The sequence below is a fragment of the Muscardinus avellanarius genome (genome assembly GCF_963383645.1).
Source record: "Muscardinus avellanarius genome assembly, chromosome: 2".
Classification (NCBI taxonomy): domain Eukaryota; kingdom Metazoa; phylum Chordata; class Mammalia; order Rodentia; family Gliridae; genus Muscardinus; species Muscardinus avellanarius.
This window is the reverse complement of record NC_137787.1, coordinates 41,230,825-41,249,659: the sequence shown is the minus strand read 5'-3', so window position 1 is coordinate 41,249,659 and position 18,835 is coordinate 41,230,825. Positions and strand designations below refer to the sequence as shown.

General features: G+C 39.5%; 1 protein-coding gene across 1 annotated transcript in view; it reads right to left on the bottom strand.

Annotated features, from left to right (window-relative positions):
• Nucleotides 1-18,835, bottom strand: part of ANKRD44 (ankyrin repeat domain 44) — a gene marked incomplete at both ends in the record, with an annotated part of 322,519 nt that overhangs the window by 74,916 nt on the left and 228,768 nt on the right. The gene's annotated exons all lie outside the window — the stretch shown is intronic.

Here is an 18,835-nt window from a genome sequence, read left to right as displayed (position 1 = left end):
CTCAGAATCTAATTACTTATCTTAGAGAAAATTAGGCAAGATTCCAAGACTACAGAAGACTCATGTTCTGTCGGGAGTTATTAATTACAAGCAGACTTAAGAAGCATTAATTTGTTTTGGTAACCATGCCAGGGTACAGCTAGCTCTGCCAAACAGTATGGGAAGTAGAGATTGGAGAGAAGGTGAGTGTCTCGGCTCAGCTGGTAAAGGAAGGATTAAAACCAGATGGCCCCAATTCATCTCTTTTAGCCAAGTTCCACATAAATTTTTTTCTTGTGCTGAAGTTTAAATTACATTGATGCCTGGATGCTTCGCTCCTAACTAATAAACTAAATGAATTCCTTTTTTAAAAATGGCTTCCTGTTGCCATTATCATTTTTTAAGGAATTGAGATAATACAGCCACTCTGACACACAAACGCTTACTCACACACATGCACATACCCGTGAGGGAAAAGACTGGAAGAAAACAAGAAAAATGTTAACCATGGTTATCTCTGGGTGGTGGGGTCACTGCCAATTTTCTTTTTATGTTTCTATGAAGTTTCCAAAATGTCTACAATTAAGTACATGTTATTTTTATAGCCAGAAAACAACCTGAAATGTGGTCATTTTAAAATATCCCTTTAGTCTTTCTATTCCACTCTCCAATAATAATCTGGTTTCAGCTATACTGCTATCTTTTAAATATTGGCATGGCTATGTGTGCTGAAAAAGGGTAACTAGTCATAGAGACTAATCAGATAAAAATCTCACCCAGTATTTTATATCTGATAATGGAGGTTTGGAAGCTTCGGTATATGGGAGAGATACGGGTTCAGGTAGCATTAGACTGAGGTATAGCAGTTCTTTGGGTCAATATAAACCCTCCTCCACTCCAGTGTGTTTACGCTGGCCTTTAGCAATGCAAGGCTCCCTCCCGGGCAATGCTTATCTGTCCAATTTCTCATTCTCTCCAGCCTTTGCTCGCTTTGACCTGAGATCCATATTAGATTTGTAATCTACAGAACTGTAAGAAAATAAATTTGTGTTGTTTTAATCCACTAAATCTGTAGCAATTTATTATGGCAGCAACAGAGCACTACTGCACACTGTGGTTCTAACTTGTATCTCCCAGGTGACTATTAACGTTAAGGGCCTTTTCTTTTTTTTCTTTTTTCTTTTTTAATGGGAGTTGAACCCAAGGGTGGTTTTTTTTTGTTGTTTGTTTTTTTTTGTTTTTGTTTTTGTTTTTTTTTTTGTGGTACTGGGGTTCCTGGAAGCCCTTCTACCTCCGGGCTACACTCCCAGATCTATTTTATACTTCTATTTGGCAACAGAGTCTCTTAAAGCCAGCACAGCTGGCTTTGAACCTGTGCGATCCTCCTGTCTCCGCCTCCCAAGCGCGGGGATTACAAGCGTGCGCCACCACGCCCGGCTGTTAAGGGCCTTTTCTACCGGGAAAATTTTCTTTTATGAAGTGCCTGTTCAAGTCTTTTTTGCCCATTTTTTGACATGGGGTCTCGCTAAGTTGCCCACACTGGCCGCAAACTTGTGAGCCTCCTGCCTCAGCCTCCTGAATAGCAGGATTACAGGCATACACCACCACACCAGGCTTGAATGGTATCTTTTCATGAAGAAAAATTTTATCATTAATATAGTCCAATATATCCAATTATTTCTTTTGAAAATTTATTATTTTGTACCTTAAGAAATTTTTTCCTCTGAGGCCTAAGGATGTTCTCATACCTGGTCTTAATAACCTTATTACCTAGTCTCAATAATCTTATTATTGTACTATTCATGTATAGATCTGTACTATATCATCATGAGTTGTGTTTTGTATATGGTGAAATAATAATTATTTTCTCCCATGTTATTATGCAATTAACCTATGACCATTTAGTGAAAAGATTCTCTTTCCCAATGAACTGCTTTGCCACCCCTATCATTAATCAGGATACCATATACCATATATATGTGGATTGATTCTTCAATTCCCTATTCTGTTCTTTCAGTTAGTTTATCTATCTTTGCTGTAACATCATATTGTTTTCATTATTATAACTTTATAGCTGATCTTTGATATCTGAAATTTTAAGCTCTCAGGTTTTTCTTTTTCAAGATTGCCTTGTATATTCTTTGCTTTTTGCATTGTCTTATAAAATTAAAAATCAGTTTTTAATTTGCACATATATAAAAAACTCTACTGAGATCTTGATGATCTATAAATCAATTTAAGAGTTGCTTTCTTCATATTAGGTTTTTTAATCTACGCATATGTTTTTCCATTTACTGAAGTGGAGTTTTTTTTCTATAATGTATTATGGTATTATGATAAGACCATTTAAGACTCTTTTAGCATTAGGGGTTATTTCTTTTTTAATTTATTTTATATTTTGTGCTTTGTTGGTGCATTATAGTTTCACATCATTATGTAAATCATGTTGATAATGATATACACGCACACGCTCTCTTGGTTTCCCCCCTTATTTCCCTCCCCCCCCCAATACAGAGTACCCGGATTAACATTGGTATATATTCACATGTATACACATAGTCTATGGTGGTATTTCTATTAATGAATCTAAGTCTTCCTTCACCCCTACCCTTATATCTCCTCCCTGGCCCCCCCTGAGGTTTCTCATCATCATCTGGAGTCTCTCTTGTATCCCAATTACTCCCTATCCTGCACATATTAAAGAAAACATATACGCCGGGCGTGGTGGCGCACGCTTGTAATCCCCGCGCTTGGGAGGCGGAGACAGGAGGATCGCGCAGGTTCGAAGCCAGCGGCGCTGGCGTAAGAGACCCTGTTTCAAAAATATAAAAAAATAGGTCTGGGAGTGTAGCCCGGAGGAAGAAGGGCTTCCAGGAACCCCAGTACCACCAAAAAAAAAAGAAAACACATGACCCTTAGCTCTGTGATTGGCTAATCTCACTTAACATAATGTTCTCTAGGTCCTTCCATTTTCTTGCAAATGATGTAATTTTATTTTTCTTTATTGCTGAGTAGAATTCCATTAGGTGTATTTTCCATGATTTTGTAATCTATCTGTTGATGGATACCTGGGTTGGTTCCATAGTTTGACTATTGTGAATTGTGCTGTTGTAAACAAGGGTATGCATATATCACTGCAGTTTTCTGGTTTCAACCCCTTTGGAAAGATACCCAGTAGTGGTATGGCCGGGTCATATGGTAGATCCATTCCTAGTTTTCTTTTTCTTTCTTTCTCCCCTCCCCCCACCCCAGTACTGGGGATGGAACCCAGGGGAGTTCTACCTCCAAGCTATACCTCCAGACTTATTTTTTTATTCTTTATTTTGAAACAGGGTCTCACTGAGTTGCAAATAGCCTCACTAAATTGCTGAGGCTGTCCGTGAACTGCAATTCTCCTGTCTCAGCCTCCCAAAAGCTGGGATTACAAGTGTGTGCCACCAGGCCCGGCTGAAAATTGTAATTTTTTATAAATGGTATCACTATAAAATTTCATTCTCTATTTCATATTGCTAGGACAAAGAAAATCAATTGATTTTTTAAAATAGTAATCTTGCTCATAAGGGTAAGTCATTTATTTTAGGCTTTCTTTATTGTTTTGTAGCTTTCATGAAAGCGCATTTAATATATTTTAGACACTAATACAAATGATAACATTTTTGTAAATGATATGTTTTAAATTATTATACTATTTGTTTTCATTGCATTTATGTAGAAATGCCATTGCTTTGTGTGTGTGTGTGTGTATGTGTGTGTGTGTATATATATATATATATTTTTTTTTTCAGGTCTGGGGATGGAACCCAGAGGCATTCGAACTCCGAGCTACACCCTCTGCCCAATTTTTTATCCTTTATTTTGAAATAGGGTCTCACTAAGTTGCAAAGGGCCTCACTAAGTAGCTGAGGCTGTCCGTGAACCGTGATCCTCCAGGTCTCAGCCTCCTGAATGCTGGGATTACAAGCGTGCACCACAACGCCCGACTTTGTATATACTTTTATGCCTTTATCAATTCATCTTGAGTTTAGTTTTATGTATGGTATGAAGTTGAAGCAAAGATTCATTTCAATTATATGTATATTCAATTACCCTGTCATCTATCTTAATGTTTATGTAAGATAGTTATTCACAGAATTCAGAGTGTGGACATCACTAGGTTGCCATTCTGTCTATCACACTTTTATTTCTTTTTCTCCCCTTGTTTTACCAGCTAGGACTTTCAGTAAGAACTGTAGAAAATATTAAAGATAATCTCCTAAAAAATGACCATGCTGCTGCAACCACATAACAGTTCTTTTTACTTCTCTCTAAATTGTTATGTGATTTCTTTGTTTTAATAAAGTAAAACAAAGAGTCTTTATACAAACAACATATTGCCAAAAGAGTAATTTATTCATTTATTTCCTGTATTTCTTCCACTTTACAATATACACTAAGTTCATCAGGATGAGGCTGAGTCTACTATGTAGTGAATAATACCTGGTACATTGTGTGTGTGTGTGCGCACGCGCGCGCGTTACTGGAGGTTGAACCCAGGGGTATTCTACCTCTGAGCTACATTTTCAGCCCTATTTTATTTTTTTTAGTGTGCAATGGCACATATCTTATTTTTATTGTAGTTACCAGCAATTTATGATTTTTAATTGATGCACTGTGATCACACATCTTAATGGGGTACGAGATGGCAGAGCACACATGCACATATTACTCATTTAGCCCTTCTCCATTTCCCATCCAATTCCCTCCCACTTCCTCCTTCTCGTGTTCTGCTTAGTGATTGACTTTGATATGTTTGTGAACGTACATCATGTGCACTAGGGAGTTTCCACTTCATTTTGAAACAGGGTCTCACTAAGTCACTGAGGGCTTTGCTAAGTTACTGAGGCTGGATTGAACCTGTGATCCTCCTCTCTCAGCCTCCCAAGTATTAGAATTACAGGTGTGGGCCATTATGCCCAGCTCATTGTATGCTCTTAATAAATATGCAATGGCCAGGCATGGTGGCACATGCTTGTAATCCCAGCTTTTGGGATGCTGAGACAGGAGGATCACAGTTCATGGCCAGCCTCAGCTACTGAGTGAAGCCCTACACAACTTAGTGAGACCATGTTTCAAAATAAAGAATAAAAACTAGGGCTGGGAGTGTAGCTCAGAGGTAGAATGATTCAATACCCAGTACCACACACAAAAATATGCAATGATCTTAAAAAATGAAACTACCAAAATGTGCCACTATAAGTAACAGTCATTTTATGCAAATAGAAAGAATGTTTTATTTTTAAGTACCATCTGGAAAATATTCTTGGGATTGCTGTTACTGCACATACTGATAATTATCTATTTCACCTTACCCCTGGTATCTGTGAGAGTCCCCAAGTTGCCAAATATTTAAATGAATACCACTCCAACTTAGCAGAGAAAACCACCAGGGTTGAATTCATGTCATATTCCCCTGCATGACTGTGAACCTTTTTAGTTTTTTAGGGTTTTTTGCATTGAATTGTTACCACCTTAGCTAAAAGACAGAAAAGTGATCATTGTGTATAGTCTGCAAATGAAAGTCTTTTAAACAGAGAATGGATACTATGCAAGATAATAACAGATAATTTTAATGAAAGCCAGAAACTTAGATCTGATCTCATCTGCCTTAATTTTTCATCTCCCAGAGCATTATTCGTTTGTTGATAAAATGTTAATGGTTTCTATATAGGCTTTAACTATAAGTCTTCATATAAGATTGAGGTCTAACACTACTGCAGGTCAGCATCTAAAATAAAAGGCAGTAGATCCCCTGGATTTCATACTATTTAAAATGTATCTACCCTCCTGTCCATTAGCATGTGTCTGTCTACAAAAGTACACATCTGAGAGCTAAGTCAGCTGAAGGTGTGCCCTGTAAAATACTTGACTGCACTAAGTGACAGACACATTGGAACGGTGGCAAGGAGTCTGCCCTATAAAATACTCAGGGTCACGGTGTTACATCAGATCACTTCCACTTGCTCAACATACATAATTCTTTGTATAGCAGTAGGAAAAACAATACTACTGGTCTCCTGTTTCCATGGTGACTTCTGAGAGCAATTTTCAAATTTAAGAGTTACCTCTTTGAATCCGTGATAATCTTCATCTAGATAATACTGCCAGGTTACCCTGAATTATACAATCATTGTATTAATTTACTTTCTGCTTCGGATCAAGGTCAAGTTAATTTGTCTAGGGAAAGTGAGGTTTTGAGGGGTAAGGGTGGGTTAGAGGGATGTAGAAGCTGATGGGCATGGTAATATAATCAAAACTCTAAAAAAACAAAAGGAGATAATAGATTTGAATATAAAACTATTACTCTTAAATTATTTTTTAAATGCAATAGGAAAAGTATCCTTCTTCAAAAAGGCATTTTGCTTGCCTGTTCTGAGGCCCCACAATTGGTGCCTACCCACTTACCCTTACTTTTGGATGCCATTTCTTTAAATGTTAAATTATAGGATAAATTTCCCACTCTAAGCATCAATTAACAGTTTAGTTATTCTAGCCCAGCCAATAAAACATATAACTTTAAAGAAACTTTAAACTGATTCAATTAAGACTGAAACGCTAGCTAAAGACCACAAAGACTACTTCTGGCTAATGAAAATTAAAAGAATCAGAACAGATTCAAGCAAGTGGGGAAAGAAAGCTGTTATTATTTTAAGCAAAATTAAAACAGATGGGAGAGACTGACACACATGTATTCAGATATGTACCTCCCTCACATTTAATCTTTTATGAATGGCTGATCCCAGATGGTGATGGGATTCAGCAGCGCAATTTTAGATACAGCGTCTATTTCCCTTGTGCGCCAATGTACTGTGTCGGTTACAACTTTCCTATTTAGTGGGTGATGCCAGTATCATCAAAATGAAATAACCCATCATGAAGATGGGTGCTCTCACATTTTAAAAATGAGATATTCATCAATTTGACAAACTAAATTCAAACATCTCCCCACACTCTCCATCATTCAATTCATTTCTGGTTTTGTGCTAGTATCCTACAGTCACACAGTGGCAGGGTGATAAAACTAAAGAATGTAGAGGGACAAGCATCACAAACGCATTATGCTGGCAAGTGACACGTTTCATTAAACAGTGAACCCAGAATGGGCCATGCCCTCCCCGAACTCTCACAGCCTGTCACTTGTGCTGTGGCTGGGACAGCATGCTTTATTTTGGATAATGATAGGAATAACCAAAATACAGACTCGTTTCTTTCTGTGTCTGGCTTATTTCGCTTAGCATAATGTCCTCCAGATTCATCCATGTTCTTACAAATGGCAATATTTCCTTCTTTTTTAAAGCTAAGTAATAATCCATTATATAAGGGTGTGTGCATTTCTCAAATTTTATTCATCTGTTCATCCATCAGCAGACACTTAGATTGTTTCCAGAGGTTGCCTAGTGTGCATAATGCTACAGAGAACATAAAAGTGCAGATTTCTCTCAGATATTGATTTTGTTTCCTTTGTATACATACCTACACATGGGATTGCTAGACTGCATGGTCGTTCCTTGTTTTTTTTTTTTTTTTTTCTTTTTTTTTTTTTCCGGCACTGGGGATGGAACCCAGGAGGAGCATTCTACCTCCAAGCTTATTTTTTTACACCCCCAGCCCTATTTTTTATTCTTTATTTTTGAAGCAGGGTCTCACTGAGTTGCAAATTCCTCACTAAGTAACTGAGGCTGTCTGAGAACCTCAGGTGACACTCCTGTCTCAGACTCTCAAACGCTGGGATTACAAGTGTGTGCCACCTCACCTGCATGGTAGTTCCTTTTTTAATTTTTGAGGATTTACTTGTATTTTCCCATTTAAGACTCAGAATACTTCACTTCCATTTGACAGATTAGGCAAGACATGGAGATTCATAGAAGTCCAGTAAAGTGTTTATAGGCCTTGCAGCTAGGTAATGGCGGAGTTGGTATTTCAGCCCAGGCCTGGGCCAAGCTCCCCAGACTCAAGGTTGAGTTGTTAGGAGTAAGAGGCGATACATGGAAGTGGTCAGTGGCACTGCAGAAGGGGAGGGAGTGTAAGCTCCAGACACTGGCACAGATATCGGCAGTCTCTGCACTGGCCTGGATGGGCGGTGATAAAAGCAGTGTCTTTACTGGACATCTGTGACCAAACAGCTTGTGAGGTACAAGTAGCAATGGTAGATTCCACCAGAGAAAGGAGGAAGAGGAAAGGAAGGGCATTGCAGGTGTCCTGTGCTTGCCAAAAAGCAGTGTATAGAGTTCTACTTGGGGAACTGGAGCAGAGCCAAGTTCCTGCACAACAGGAGGGGGCGGGGCCAGGAAAACAGTGTGGGGATGGTTATGTAGTCCTATTACCACCTTATGGGTGGTATTTGAAGCAACATTTATATTGAATACATTTTACCTCCCAAACTAGATGATACTCTCCTGAAAAGTAATATCCATGCCTAACCTATTTCCAACTCGCAATCCTCCTGTTTCAGTCTTCCAAGCACTAGGACAGCAGGTGTATGCCACTGTGCCCAGCTAGATACGTGTATTTTCCAAGTAAGCTTATTTTGAGATAATTGTAGGTTCACATGCAATTATAAGTAATACATAAATATCCTAGATAACTCTTTTCTTGGTTTCCCCCAATGGTGACCATCTTGCAAAACTTTAATATAGTATCACAGCCAGGATATTGGTTCAAGATACTGATGGATGAAAGTGAAGATGTAGAGCGTTTTCATCACCATACGGATGCTCGTGTTGCCCTTGCACAGCCACGCCACTCGCCTCCCGACGCCCTCTTCATCCGTAGCGTCAAATCTACAGCACCTGTTTTCCTTTCTAAAACTCTGTAATTTCATTAATATAAGTGGGAGCATACAGTATGGCAACCTTTGGACACTCCATTTTCACTCTTTTCACTCACTGGAGATTCATCTAGGTAGCTGTGTGCATCAGTCATTTGTTTCTTTGTATTGCTGAAAAGAATTCCACAGTATAAATGAATCAGTTTGTTTAACCATTCACCCTTTGAAACACATCTGAATTGTTTCCAGTCTTTAGTTATTACAAATAAAGCTGCTATAAGCATATGTGTGTGTATGGGTTTGGGGACAAACATGAGTTTTCATTTCTCTGGGATAAATGCTCAATAGTACCATTGTTGGGTCATATGGAAGCTGAATGCTTAGGATTTTTTAAGAAACTGCAAGCTGGGTGTGGTGGTGTATGCTTGTAATCCCAGTACTTGGGAGGTTGAGAAAGAAGATTTCAGGTTCAAGACTAGTCTCAGCTTGTTAGTGAGGCCCTGTTTCAAAATAAAGAATAAACTAGGGCTGAAGGTATAGCTTAGAGGTAGAATGCCACTGGGTTCAATCCCCAGTTCTGCAAAAAAAAGAAACTACCAATCTGCTCTGCAGAGTGGCCATACCATATTATACTATAACGCACCTAGCATTACAGGACTGATCTACAGTTGGTGTCGCTATTTTTTATTTTACCTATTCTAATATGTATGTAGTGATACCCCACTCTGATTTTAATTTGCATTCCTCTAATGGTTAGTGATGTTGAAAATATTTTAATATACTTGTCTGCATATGTATGTCCTCTTTATTGAACTGTTAATGATCTTACTTATTTTCTATTTTGGTCCTGGAAATTGAACACAGTGGTGCTCTACCTCTGAGCCATATCCCCAGCTGTTTTTGTTTGTTTGTTTGTTTGTTTGTTTTGTTTTTAAATTTTGAAACAGGTCTCACAAAGTTGCTAAGTCTGGCCTCAAACTTACAATCCTCTTGTCTCAGCCTCTCAAGTACTGGAATTAGGGGCATGTACCACTAGGCCCAGCTGAATTTTACTTATTTTCTAAAGGGATTTTTTTCTAATCTGTTGAGTTCTGAGAATTCTTTATATAATATGGATACCAGTCCTTGGCCATATATGTGGCTCTTCCCAGCCTGCAGCTGGTCCTCTCACTCTCTTTCATAAGCAAAGTTTTTATATATTTATACATTTATATGTATACTTATTTATTTGTGTGGTACTGAAAATTGAACCCGGAGACATTCTACTGCTGAGCTAAACACCCAGCCCTATTTTATTTTTTATTTGGAAACAGTATCTCACTAAATTGCTGAGAGCCTCACTAAGTGTCTGAGGCTGGCTTTGAACCTGTAATCCTTCAGTAATCCCAGATTCCCTAGTATGGGGATTACAAGCATGCACCACTATGCCCAGCAAAGTTTTTATTTTTGATGAAGATAAATTTATCAATTTTAAAAATAACTGCTCCCACATCAAAAACTGTATATAAGCCGGGTGTGGTGGCGCATGCTTGTAATCCCAGCATTCGGGAGGCTGAGACCTGGAGGATCGCAGTTTGTGGACAGCCTCAGCTACTTAGTGAGGCCCTCCACAACTCAGTGAGACCCGGTTTCAAAATAAAGAATAAAAAATAGGGCAGGGGGTGTAGCTCGGAGGTCAAATGGTATAGCTCGGAGGTCAAATGGCCCTGGGTTCCATCCCCAGACCCTCAAATAAAAAAAAAAAAAGAAAAGAAAAGAAAAGAAAAACTCTGTACATAGCCACAGATCTTTAATAGTTCTATGTTTGTTCTTTAAGTCTATGATCCATTTTGAGTTGATTTTTGCATACAATGTCAGACTTAGATCAAGACTTTCTAATTTTCCCATGAATCTCTCATTGTTTTGTATCATCTGTTAAAAACTATCTTTTGTCCATTGAATTGCTTTTGCATCTTTGTTAAAAATCTGTTGGGCATATCTGTATGGGTCTATCGCATTATCTACTCTGGTCTATTGATCTGTGTGTCTACCCCCTGCCAACACCTCACAGTTGTGATTACTATAGCTGTATAATAATTATTGATTAGGTAGATTGATTTTCCCACTTTGTTCTTCTTTTTCAAAATTGATTCAGCATTCTAGTTCCTTTTCCATTCCACATATATTTCAGAAAATTTATCTATGAAAAATCTTGCTGTGAAATTCCTATGAATTTCATTGAACCTACAGATTAATTTGGGAAGAACTGACAACTTTACTATGTTGAGTCTTATAATCCACAAATACAGAATACTTCCTTTACTTAAGAGGATCTTTTTTATAGTTATTTTTTGAGGATCTTTCTTTCTTCTTACTATCCATCCAGAAAAAAATTACAGAGGTGTGTGTGTGTGTGTGTGTGTGTGTGTGTGTGTGTGTGTGTGTGTGTGACTTTTAATTTAGGAAGCATATTTACACAGATTTCATATGTTAACATAGTTTTTAGATATTGAAGAAGAAAAAAGCTGAAGGAAATGTAATAAAATGAGTTGATGTTTGAACATAATCATCTAAAGAAAAGTCTAGTTCACAGAAATTCAAATTTGTTACATTTGTTTCCTCTCCTGTCATCTATGAAATACCTTCCAAAAAATAGGATAGTCCCCCCCAAATACTTGTAAACTGCATTTAAATTTGTGTGTGTGGTACTGGGGATTGAACCCAGGGGGCATTCTATCTCTAAGCTACATCTCTAGTCTGATTTTATTTTTTATTTTGAAATAGGGTCTTGCTAAGCTGCAATGAGTCTCACTGAATTGCTGAGGCTGGTACAAACCTGTGATCCTCCTGTCTTAGCCTCCCAAGTACTAAAATTTTAGGCATGCACGACCATGCCTGACTCTAAATTTTATCACTGAGTCAAATTCATCATTCAACAGTGCATTTGTTTGGCTCAAAAATTTTTTTGGCATCTGGTAAGTGCTTGGCATTATTAGAACCTTATATCTTATTAAATATATATTTATGTATTTATATATTTATATTTATATATATTGGTGGTACTGGAGTTCCTGGAAACCCTTCTACCTCCGGGCTACACTCCCAGACCTATTTTAATACTTTAAAAAATTTTTTTATTTGGAAACAGGGTCTCTTAAGTCAGCATGGCTGGCTTCAAACCTGCGGGATCCTCCTGTCTCTGCCTCCTAAGTGCAGGGATTACAAGCGTGCGCCACCATGCCCGGCTTAAGTTGATATGTACATTCACATATATTTATCCTTTAAATATTTATGCTTTAAATATATGTGAATTTAAATATCTTCACCCTCTCCCTTGATGAAAGCTCCTCACCTCTGAACATTTTGCATTGTGACTACATGAGCCCTTCCAGGGGACATTCTCTATTGGAACCACAATATTTGTCTTATTGTCTATTCTGTTTTGAATATAGATTCATGTCCAACTTCTGACTCAAATTTGTGAACTTGTATTCATGGCAGTGAGAAGGCTCGGTGACAATCACAATACCTATGCCCATCCTCCACCCTCTCCCTTGATGGGAGCTCCTCACAAGAGTTTGTGTTTCTAGTTTATTTTCCTTTAGAGTTGGGTGTCACTCTTTCCTACAGCAATGACTGTAAGTGTGTGACTTTGTATTGAGCCAGTGAGTCATGGGAATAATCAAACAATAGCACTATTCTTTTTCCCTAAAACAATTTCAATCTCCTTTATGAGGCCTCTTCTCTTCCTGCCACCCAGATAAAATCTCCAACAAATAATAAAAAGCTCTTGGGGCATTTTGGTAACAAAAGTAACTTCATGTCAGTAATCATGTATGTCTGTTCCAGCATAATAACCACAAACCTTGAAGGCTGTTTAACATGGATGCTTCTTCCCGCCTTCTGTAGGAGGCAGTAGCAGGTAAAGAGATAAGGCTGATTTCTCTGTTCCCAGCCTAGAGTGTCTCCTCCTTCTGTCCCCACAGTGGCTGCCTCTGCCTCCTCCAGGACCAAAGAAACTCGCCAACTGGCACCATGGTGGTGACATGCTCACTGGGTCAGATGTTTGAAATTGCCTCCCTCTCAGCTGCAGAGGAAGGTTGCCACTACATCACTGAAGCTTCTCACCTGGGACTCCCTCTACCTGAGCGAACACACCTCACACAGCTCTCTGCTGGTAGCTTACAGTCCCCACTTTGCCCTAGGAATCCTGGGTCTCCCCACTCTTACAGGCAGCCCTCTTGAGGAGGATCCAGAACCTCAGGCCAGTACTGGGCCTTGGAAAACATATACTTTGACCCACAGTTGCTGAAGGTGCGGTGATCTTTCAAACACAGTCTTCTTTTTATTTAACTGCCTGGCACGCAAGCTCTGGTCAGATCATGTGGTGCTCAGATTTACCACGTGCCAGTCCATGGTGCTCACTCAGATGCATGGGATGCATATCAGATATCTAAGACAATCTCCTTGAGGCGTCTTCACTGGGGCTGGGGTCATCCTTTCTCCCCAACATGGGAGTGGTGGAATTCAGGGCAGAGCTAACTTCAGAAATGTCTTCTCTGTGATATTAAGCTTCTTGTCCTTTCCAAGACTGACTTTAGAATCTAGCAAGGGCTAAAACAGTAGTAGCTCACTTTGAAAGGTAGAAGCAGTGACCCTAATGCCGTGGGCCCTCAACTGCGACTGAAATTGTTAATTTTAATGCATCCCATTAAATGGTTCTTTCATCGACTGCCAGATTTGTTCATGGTAAAGCCCTGCATTTTCCCTGACATATTACAAAGAAATAAGCAAAAAATTTCTTGTTTCAGCCAGTATTCTCACTGCTGTGACCTCAAATGCCTAATGACCACAACTTAGAAGAAAGAAAATTTATGCTGGCTCACATGGGTGGAGGTCAGACCATGGTGCCAGAAAGCAGGAAAAAGGCCAGGGGGAGGGGAGGGGGGCATATATAATCTCCAAGGCCGCACTCCCAGTGACCCGACCTCCTCCAGCCCCACCCTACCTGCCCACCTTACCATCCAATCATTCCATTCGTCCATCAGTGGATTTATCTACAGATGAGATTAGAGTCCTCATGATTCAATGATTTCACCTCTGAACATTTTGCACTGTGACTACATGAGCCCTTCCAGGGGATGTTCTATAGTGGAACCACAACATTTGTCATATTGTCTATTCTGTTTTGAATATAGATTCATGTCCAACTTCTGACTCAAATTTGTGAACCTGTATTCATGGCAGTGAGAAGGCTCGGTGGCAATCACAATACCTACGCCCATCCTCCACCCTCTCCCTTGGTGGGAGCTCCTCACAAGAGTTTGTGTTTCTCTTTAACTGAAACCAAGAGAAGAATAAACAAGACCAGCATTGTTGAGATTTCCAGAGAACCCGGCCTCTTAGAAGCCTGCCTGCCAAGTGTCCATGTATATCTGCAAGCCCATCTCTTAGTAGCAACTCTGGAGACAGAAAAAAAGTCATCAGGGACTTGGTTGGGGCTGGAGTTCAAGTTTGTTAGGGTTTTTATACTCTTGTCCTCAAATGACCGCTTAGTAACTCTCCTTTTTTAAAACTCTTTTTCTATAACCTGCTTTCTTTGTATTGAGAAATTTAATTAGACAGTGTCAACATGAATATATCCTATACAGACAAATGTATTTACTCAGAGCCAAGTGTTTGTAGTTTCCTAAATACCTGGGATAAAAACAAGAAACAGACCCAAACACTAAATAGTTTATTTAAAATCAATATAATGTTTAGTTGCCCCAAACCTAGTTGTCTTTAGAGAATCCTAAAAGCGTCTAGAATATATATGCAGTGATATTCACCACCCCACTTACTCTCACAGCTGAAGTTCAAGTTCACAAAAAAAGATCCAAGGAAAGCAGCCAAATTCCAGTGATTTGGCAAAATCCTGGGCTGAATTTGATCAGAAGTTTCAAGTTTTCAAACAATCCCTCCTAAATTTCTGTAGGCAATTTGTGTAATTATACTGGCATACGCATTCTTCCATTTCAATAACAAAGCCACAAAGACCTTTATGTTCACAGACAAATCTTTAATATTGTAAAAAAGAAAACAGTATGCCAACAAAAACTCAGAAATTCCAAATAGGGGCATGGTTCCCTGAGTTTCCTCTTCAGACTCAGTCAGAATGCATTCTGGATACAGGCTTGGACCTCTTCTGTGCCAATTCCCTCCTCCATTCAAACATACATTTTATCCAGTTGCAAGATGTTTTATTGGCCAAGATTCCTCTACTCTGCTTTGATATTTTGAGCCCAATTAAATATGACTGACCACAGCACTCTGCACACAATGGTCGGCAGATTTTTTGTGCATGTATAGGACATACATCTCTGATCAAGACCAGCTGAGAAAACTGGCCTATCTAGGTAGACTTGACAGAATCCAAATGTTGGCTAGTCTATCAAAGCTGTAAGGTCCATACCTCTTTCTGGGAGTTTTTTTTTCTTTTCATGAATCTAATTAAATATGTTTGTATAAGGAAAGTAGACTGAAAATAAAATCATTTCTATTCCTTTTTTATTACAGCAAAATCGACTGAACAAAAAGTATGGTTTATAAAAGTATGGCATATTTCCAAGCTTATGATCCCAGACAGGTATCACAAACCATGAATGCCAAAGAAACACAGACTAAGTTAAATGTCACGTTAAAATATACATCAAATTTAATGATACGTATTTAATGATATCCATAACCACAGTCATCACTCAATTAGATGGGAGGAGGCACAGGAAATAAATTGCACCAAATCGGCTTGGTTCTGATGGCTGCTGTCCTTAATCCTAGCCCAACTGCTGAAGGACAAAGCTCCTGGTTGTCTAGGGAAAAACGCATCTACTCTCTCTATTCCTTCCACAGGCCAGAAGCCTCGGTTGGGAATATGAAGCAAAGAAAGGTTTCCCTGCACATTTCTTGCTCAGAGGCTCAAATAAGCAACACAGGAGCTATCAGGAGCAGGTCTTTTCATGGTAAAACTTTAGTGCTTAGCATGAAGTCAGAGCCAATTTGTTAAAACGATCCTGGGAGGATGGAGTGTTTGAAGGAGAAGACTTGGCATGACACTGTGAAGAGTATTAGAAAATCACTGCTACTGCATATTGGGTAGTTGGTTTGCTTTCCTAATAATTGGTGTCTAAGGAAATGGAAATTTTAAGGTCTCTGAAGGCATTAGGTTTCTACTGAAAAAAGGGAACAAAAATTAGGAAAGCCTTCTCCCACACCCACTTCTTCCTTTAATGCTTGTCTCAAGGACAGGCCCTGTTCCCTCTCCCCTCCTTCCAGAACCTGCATTTGATCCCATCTTTCCCCATATCTGTTCAGAGTCAGGTGAGCCGGAAGAGAGGATGAGACACCTTCAGAGAACTGGTTTTGGGGTTCCAAGCCTCAAACAGGGTGAACCCAGGGCTGTTTTCCAGCTCGCGTTTTGTTTTGACTGGAAGGGGGTGGGTATAAGAATGTTTATAGCCTGCTCAGAAACTTGGCTTAGTGCAAACTGCACCCAGGAGGAATTTTAGGATGCATTCCAAAATGGGAATGCAGAAAACTTTCCATCCTTTTGTAATCATTCAGGAAAATGAGTGAAGAACTTCCATCCTGTTTGTGTTATAAATGACCCTTGGAGGGTCTTTCCTAAAAGCAAATAAGGGTGACATTTCTACCAATTTATATTGATAATCTGGTCCTATTAAACTGACAGTGCAAATTGAGATTAACTAACACTTCTCCCTGCCTACTTTTTAATATTTTTATAGTTGCCATGAAAAATCATCTCTGTAAAATATGCAAGGACAAGTGTTGATCTAAGCAAAGAGTTAAATCAGAAAGAACCTGTGAAGCTTCTTGTGGACAGAAGACCTTTTTGTAATGTAAAGGAAATAATGGCTTTTCTGAAAAAATGAAAGTAGTGTATGAAGTATATTATTTACATAGCTAGAAGGTATTACAGAACACCCAGTCTCAGAGTTAGTATATTATGGGGTTAAAGATAACTTGGTATAGTTCTATAAGACAGGAAACATTATTAAGAGTATATTAACAAACTTTGCAATAAAGTTCACATATCCAATTATGGCATATGGTTTTCATAGAGAAAACCTGATTAAAGACAGCTGTGTCTTAAGTAGATTCTAGAAGGCAGGCTCATAACGGGTAATCACAGAGGTGAGCCTTCACTCTGCCACTGATTGTCACACACACCACACCACACTCATTGTGAGGAGCCTTTCTTATGAGGCCTGAACACAAACACATATTTGCTAATAGGTCCACATCAACGTCTGCTACAAGACTGGTGTTAGGAGGCAGAAGTGATATTGCTTTATATCTTAACCAATTCTTGCCAAGTGTTTACTCTGTGTTTAAAAGCCCTGTGCAGAGTCAGGCACAGTGATGCATGCCTGCAATCCCATTATTTGGCAGACTACAACAAGAGGATCACAGGTTCAAGGACAGCTTTAGCAACCTAGCAAGACTCTGTTTCAAAATTAAAAGGGCTGGGGATGTAATTAGGAGGCAGAATGCCCCAGGACTCAATCAGTTAAAAAAAAAAATTATCAACTCTTGCCACACTTTGACAAGTCTCCCTTAAAAGATAGAGTCTTCTTTGCCTCTTTGTGGTTTTTTTTCAGTATGAGGGGGGTGGAACTCAGGGGCACTGTACCTACGAGCTACACCCCCAGCCCTAGTTTTTTAGTTTTTTTATTTTTTGAAACAGGGTCTCAATGAGTTGTGAAGGGCCTCGCTAAGTAGGTGAGGCTGTCTGTGAACTGTGTCCTCCAGTCTCCGCTTCCGAAATGCTGGGATTACAAACGTGAGCCCAGCGTCTCTTTGTATTTTGTGACTGCTTCAGAAATAGATGCAGCAAATGTGACCTTAGGGGCTTTCAAGGACAGATCATTGCTAGATTCCTCCTTTTCTCCCTCTCTTCTCCTCCTTGGCAGATGACTTTAGATCCAGAGCCACCACATAAGACATCCAGCTAATCTAGAACTGCTGTTCTAGAGAAACCACATGAAAACACACACACACACACACACACACACACACACACACACACACACACACACACACACAGAGCCAGGGAGAGCATGGCCCAAGAAATGTCAGCTGTTTGTTTCCCAGCATCAGTAAAGAAGCCTGGGATTGTGCCGGCCCCAGCCTGGACTGGAATCTCCCAGGTCAACTTTAATTCAGCAAATCACTCCAGAAATCCTGGTCCATGAAAACAGTGAGAGATAACGTGATTACTGCTATTTAAGCCACTAACTATTGGGGGTGATTTGTTACAGAGCCATGGTAACTGAAGGGAAGCTATGGTGGAATCAGAACTGGAAGACCAAAAAATAAAATACAGTGCCCTCTGCCCCCAAGGCCAAACAAGGGCATTTTCAGCATTCACAAGAATCTCAGGAAAGACTAGAACCCTTCCAGAAGGATGAAGGTAGGTACAATCCGCCAGTGAATGTGATGGAAAACAACACAGAATAATCATCTTTTGGTTTTCAATCTGGGTGACTTCTATGAAAATGTTTCCATGTTCAAAGTTAAAAGAAATGTGCAAAGATAAGTTAAAGCAAAGAGCTGGGTGTCCTCCAGGCACTTCTGAAAGGTGCAGAAAAGCAGTCTTAATTCTCGTCTTAATTCTCCCCCTCCCCTTTCTCTTCTTCTTCTGATTGAACAGGGACCTTCTATCTCCAAGCTATGCTCCCAGCTTTTTTTGTTTTGATTTTAAAATTTTGAAACAAAGTCTCACTAAATTGCTGAGGCTGACCTCAAACCTATGATCCTCTTTCAACCTCCCAAGTGCTGGGAGTATAGGCATCTGCCACTGTGCCTAGATAGTGGACTTCTTTTAAAGGGGCAAGGGAACACACTGGAGGACAGTAGGAAAGGTAGCACCTTTCTTGGACCAGAGACAATGAGTGTGGGACACCTGTGGAACCTGCAAAGTTGAACCAAGCTGGGTGCTCAGGAGCTGCAAAATGTTGTCCTGCCGGCAGAAGGCAGCCACAAACCCACTTTGTAAAGAAAACGCTTGGCTCA